Source organism: Arachis duranensis, chromosome 8 (assembly GCF_000817695.3).
Source record: "Arachis duranensis cultivar V14167 chromosome 8, aradu.V14167.gnm2.J7QH, whole genome shotgun sequence".
NCBI classification, from domain to species: domain Eukaryota; kingdom Viridiplantae; phylum Streptophyta; class Magnoliopsida; order Fabales; family Fabaceae; genus Arachis; species Arachis duranensis.
Window position 1 is genome coordinate 48,161,894 of NC_029779.3, and position 5,767 is coordinate 48,167,660.

General features: G+C 34.4%; 1 long non-coding RNA gene across 2 annotated transcripts; it reads left to right on the forward strand.

The window, feature by feature from the left end:
- Positions 1-688: 688 nt before the first annotated feature.
- LOC110272360 (uncharacterized) lies at positions 689-4,247 on the forward strand. 2 transcript variants are annotated; one of them, XR_008001923.1, is made up of 3 exons: positions 689-778; positions 1,412-2,952; positions 3,881-4,247. It is a non-coding gene; the product is annotated as an uncharacterized LOC110272360 (long non-coding RNA). The 2 variants fall into 2 exon arrangements; XR_001586941.3 differs by having other exon boundaries at positions 695-2,952.
- Positions 4,248-5,767: the final 1,520 nt, after the last annotated feature.

Consider the following 5,767-nt stretch of genomic DNA (forward strand, 5'->3'; position numbering starts at 1 on the left):
TTATGAGTTTTGATTAAATCTGATGCAGATTCATATGTTGTTTGCTGTTTTTTGTTTTGTTTGATAATGGTTGAGTTTTGATTAAATCAGAATTGTTGATACTTGGTATAAACTATAAAATATTTTACACAGTTGCTCCATTATATCTGCTCATTGTCACACACTCAACTCTCCGTCTCTCGTCTTCAGGACCAAAAGCACGTTGCCCTCCCACAACGGCCAACACATCAAGATCGGCCAGAAAGGACTTTCAGCGGCAGGGGCCAGGGCGGCGTAGTCAACGGCGGCGCAGGGCTGGTTTGTCGTCAACCACGTGGCGGGTGGTAGGGTCCGGCGGTGGCGTAGCCAACTGTGGTGCGGGGACTGGGTTGATATCAACGGCGTTGGCGTAGCCAACGGTGGTGCGGGGACTGGGTTGATATCAACGGCGGTGCAGGTGGCAGAGGCGGAGGTGGAGGACGGGTGTCGGCTGCTGTTTGGTTTGATTTTTTCAAAAAAAATTATACAAACCAATTATTTGTAAAATTTTCGATTTGGTTTGGTTTTTTGGGCTCTACGTAATTTAAAAACTGACAACTCTAGCGCCATCGCCTCCCCATAAGACACCTGACTCTACCTTCACCTCTGCCCTGCACCGCCATTGATGCCAACCCAGCCCCTGTGCCGTTGACTACGCCGGCCCCCGGACCCTGCCACCCGCCGGCGCTGACCACGCTGGCCCCGGCCCCTGCCATTGACTTTATTGTTGCTTAGGAGAGCCTTGCAAGTTTGTTTGAAGGTACACTTAGCATTCCGAAAATCGCACAATGGTATGTCTTATGTTGGACCTGTTACTACTAATGGATTGTTATCTTATATTATATCAGCCCAACAAAAGTAAATATACATAGCTGTACATAGCTGTTAGCCATATTTTTCAGCTTAGGGACCATTATAAGAGTGCTAAACTTGCTTCCAAACTCAATTCCTCATGGAATTAACAAAAGTGGTCTTTGGGTATTATTGTTATTTACTATAATATGAATTATTAATCACATTAGAAAGACCAAATTAAATAAAAAAAACTAACTATACAAGTCATATTAGAGTCATAAGTAGTGGAAAATTGTAGTCAAAGAATACTAAAAATATCTACTAGAAAAGGGTATTTTCCTCTCTAATTTGTTTTCTATTTTTCCTCTTTCAAAATAGTAGATTAGGTATTTTCTTTGACTGGAATGTGGAAGAAAGTACTCTTTCATTCTAACAAATGCCCTCGTTTTCTTTCCTTGTTTGAGATCAATTAATTGTTCTTGTTTAAAACTATTGCTTCTGTTGTTACTCAAATCTTTCTAAATTCGTTGTTTGTATTTGCACAATTTTCCTGATGTGTTGCTGCATCCATTGATGAGTTCTGTATTCTTCATTGCAGTTTTGGAAGGTAGACCCTTGTTAGAGGTTATGTTTTCTCCTCTTTTGCCTAGTTAGTTTTGCTCAAATATTTTGGCAAATATTAATGGGATCCATGTAATCACATAAATTCTCAACATGGTTGTTCCTGGAATCAAAGGACTCATATATAGTTCTTTAAAATTGGGTAATTTAATATCATTCTTAATTGAGTTTGCCTCTTTATTAATTCTTTTTCTTCCAATTTTCCATTTCTGGTTTTGTTGACTAAATTTTACATATCATCTGATCATGTGGTTTTCTTACCTAACCTGGTTGGAGGTTTACTTCTCGTTTTGTATTGTTGATTTATGACTATTCATGATTAAATGAGTTTGATGCCATCTAGTAGAGTAATTTTTCTTCTGATGTCACTTTACTTGTTAGTTATTCAAATTTAATCAAAGCAATTTGTTTGAATGCATTTTTTTGTTCTTGAAATTGCTTACCTCTCATTCTTCCATCAATTGATTATTACTTCACATGTTTATATCATATATATGTATCATTTGCATTTTTTTTTCTTGGGTATCAGATTTAGGTATTATCGATATAGGTGAGTCATGTGATCATTGACTACTTATAAGATATGAGTGCGTTTGTTTCACTCTTTCTTTTATATTATAACCCATTATTTGCAGGCCTATGATAAACAGAGTCAGAGATCAATTAGCTGTGGGAGAAGTTTATAAGATGATTTTTTTTCTTTTTTTTTTTTTTTCGTCATGAATCATGGCTCTTATAGGGTAACTAGCATGATTTCATGTTGATTTTCCAGTTTAAGACCACTGGTAACCCCTGCAACTTCTGATTTTATACCTAAACTTGGATTGAAAATTACTCCATTTGTTGAGTTTTAACAAATTACTCAGGATTCTGATTAATTAGTGGGTATGCTTTATCCTTTTTCCCCCTAATGTTTTCTTTATTTGTTTCTCTCGGATTTCTGTTAATATTTCTTATACTTTTGTTTCTTGAATATCATTTTTTAATAGCTGTTATGGGTTTCCACTTATATCAGATGTTATGAGTTTTGAGGTTTTAAAATTTATATTTTCTTTCCTTATCTAAATGTCTAAATTATTTGCTGTTTTGGGTTGAGGATTCAGTGTGCTGAGTATGTGGATCAACTTAATGTATTTGATATCATTTAAGGAGACATTTGAGAGAGCACTTACTTTCCTGTTCATCTCTGTGGTCCTGGCAAATTTCGTTAGCTTTTTGGTTTATTTTTTGTCTAAGGTCAGAGTTTCAGGATTCAACATTTTGATGTGCTGGTGAAATACTGGTCCCATTTTATTTTGTTGCCTTTTATATTCAATGAGAATCTCCCTATTGCCTCTACAGAAGGGATCTTTAAACTTAAAAAGTCTATTTTTTGTACGGTTTAGTTTAAAGTGTATTTGTGCTAATTTGTCAATTTTTTTACCCCAAAGCTACCCTAAATTCAGCAAGAAGCCTCCTCTGCTTCTCCGACTGTGTGTTGCCACTTGCCACAAGATCAGTTCACGACTCTCTTTCAAGGTGAATCTCACTGAATGGCTTTATGCTATAATTACATAAAATTTTCATTGAGCAATGTTATATGAGCAACAAAATTTATCACTTTTGACCAACATTTTGCCAATTCTAGACACTATAGACTAATTCTAAACCTTAAACACTAAACTCTAAATTCTAATAGTTAAAAATAAGGTGTTGGCCCAAAGTGTTGGTTAATATTGATAAAAAGTGTTGGGTCTCTAACATTTCTCATCCATTTTTCTTTTCTAATTTCTTATGGTTTTGTGCTATATCTTTTTTTACTATATTATTGTTACTTGGTTGTGATTAATGTTCTATGGTTTTGGTTGAATGAGAACTACCAACTTCACTAGTTTTAGTCTTTTAGATGGCTCTGGCTTTTTATCTTTAACTATTGTATTTTTTGCATTCTACTTTAGTTAAGTTAGTCATGCTCGATAGATTATTCTTAGTTCAATTCTTAGTTCTTTTGGTGTATTTAAATTCTAATCTCATGAATGAAATGGAATGGAATGTTGTAATTTTTTAAGATAGGTAATTCTTCAATTGTAGCTATGAAATAAAAAAATGGCATTGAGTTATAAAATTGAGAAAAAGAAGCATTTCTGTGAAATTTAATATATAATGGACAATTTTTGGTTGGTGCTACATAAGTAATCTAAACACACTTTCAGTCTTGGTTGGATATGGAATTCTATGATTGTTAGAACTTAGAAACAAATTTGGTGTAGCCTATGTTGATATTTCTTTTAAGTTTTATCTTTATAGCATGCAAGAAATGAAAAGGGTATTTCATCATCTAGCTTTTCAGTTGATATTTTTTCTTAGCGCAATTGATTGATGTCAATCTTGATTTGTGAAATTCTTTGATTAGGATGATGTAGGTTACTCTAATCTTGTTCAATCCTCTATGTCTCAATTTCTTCAGTTGAAGATGTAAGCCTGCCATGTTCAAACTGGTCGTAGTGATGTCACTGAACAATTTCTTTCAGGGTATTGTGAGGCTCAATCCTTGCTTCAAGATTACGGATGGAAATAGTGGCCAACTTTAGAGGCAGTAACGTTGGCATTGGAGGAGACAAATTCACTGAGACCACCACAGTAAGATTACGATTGAGAAAGCTAAACAAGTTTAGGAATTAACTTTTTATTTTCTTTTTTAAGTTGGGTGTTGGAATTTTGTTGGTTGATGCTAGAACCCTGTGTGTGAATATAGTATCCTCTTAATTTTGTTTGTTGATGTGTGAATATATTCGTTCTTATTCCTCACCAATTTGTATGCCCCTGATCTCTTAGCCGCTGTTGGTTTTTGTTGCATATTGGTAGATAGGCCCGAGTTATGTTTTCTCCTCCATGATATCTCATAAATTATCAACGTGATTGCTCCTGGCATGGAAGGATTTGTATATAGTTCTTTAAAATTGGATAATTTAATATCATTCTTAACCAGGTTTGACTCTTTGTTAATTCTTTTTCTTCCAATTTTTCATTTCTTACCTAACCTGGTTGAAGGTTTACATCTCATTTTGTATTGTTGATTGATGACTATTCATGATTAAATGAGTTTAATTCATCTGGTAGAGGAATTTCTTTTCTGATGTCTCTTGTTATTCAAATTTAAACAAAGCAATTTGGTTGAATGTATTTTTTTTTTCATGAAATGGCCGACGTCATTCCATCATTTGCATTGTTTTGTTTTCTTGGGTATCAAAGTTAGGCATTCTTTATGCAAGTCATGTGATCGTTGACATACTTATAAGCTATGGGTGTGTTTGTTCCACTCTTATATTTAGATAGTGTCCTTTATGGATGTCTACTCAAGACACTAGCATATACTTGTTAACAAATAAATCTCAAGTATTTTCAGTTTTTAAACAATTTAAAACAACTATGGAAAATCAACTGAACTGTAAAATAAAAACACTACAAAAAGATAATTGAGGTGAGTATTTGTCTACTGCATTCAAAGTTAAGGTATTATTCACAATTAAACATAGGTATATTGTTGAATCAGGACTAGCAATATTCGCCACTGCATCATTACCTTTGAGATTTTGGGATGAAGCTTTTTGTACTGCAGTATGATGCTGCTCCTGATTACAATTCTATGAGGATTTTTGGTTGTCTATGTTATCCACATACATGACCTTTTAATCAACATAAGCTTGAGTTTAGATCAAATCTTTGTATTTTTATTGTCTATGCAATGAATCAGAAGGGATATAAATGTTTGACAGATGTCATATTTGAAGAACATGTATTCCCTGCACAAACCTTTTTTAATATTGAACATCTTAAGCAGCACATAAGTCATGCCATACCTCCCTCGGAGAGGCCCCCTATTATTTCTGCTTTACCACCTTCTTCTCTAAATCCCCCTAATTTTCTCTCTCCTCCAAATGTCCCTAGTTCTACTTTTAAGAAGATCCACATGCATCTACTATTACAACTACTTCAGCTCAGACTACCAATGCAGCACCTATTCCACTCTCTGATATTCAGATTGAATTAAAGGGAGATCAAAAGAGTTAATCTAGTCATCATACTCAAGGTAACGCTCACAAGATGATGACAAGATCAAAAACAGGTAAAAATATACCAAAGGCACTACAAGTGCATCACTTACCTGGTAAGCAATCTGACACTGATCTATTGCCTAAATCTGTCAAATCTCCATTATGGAAAGGAGCTATGATTATGATTACTGAGTATAAAGCATTATTGCATCATAATACATGGTCTTTAGTTGAAAAACCATGTAATGAAAAGATTGTGACATGTCAATGGGTTTTTGCAGTGAAAAAAAACTCTAAAG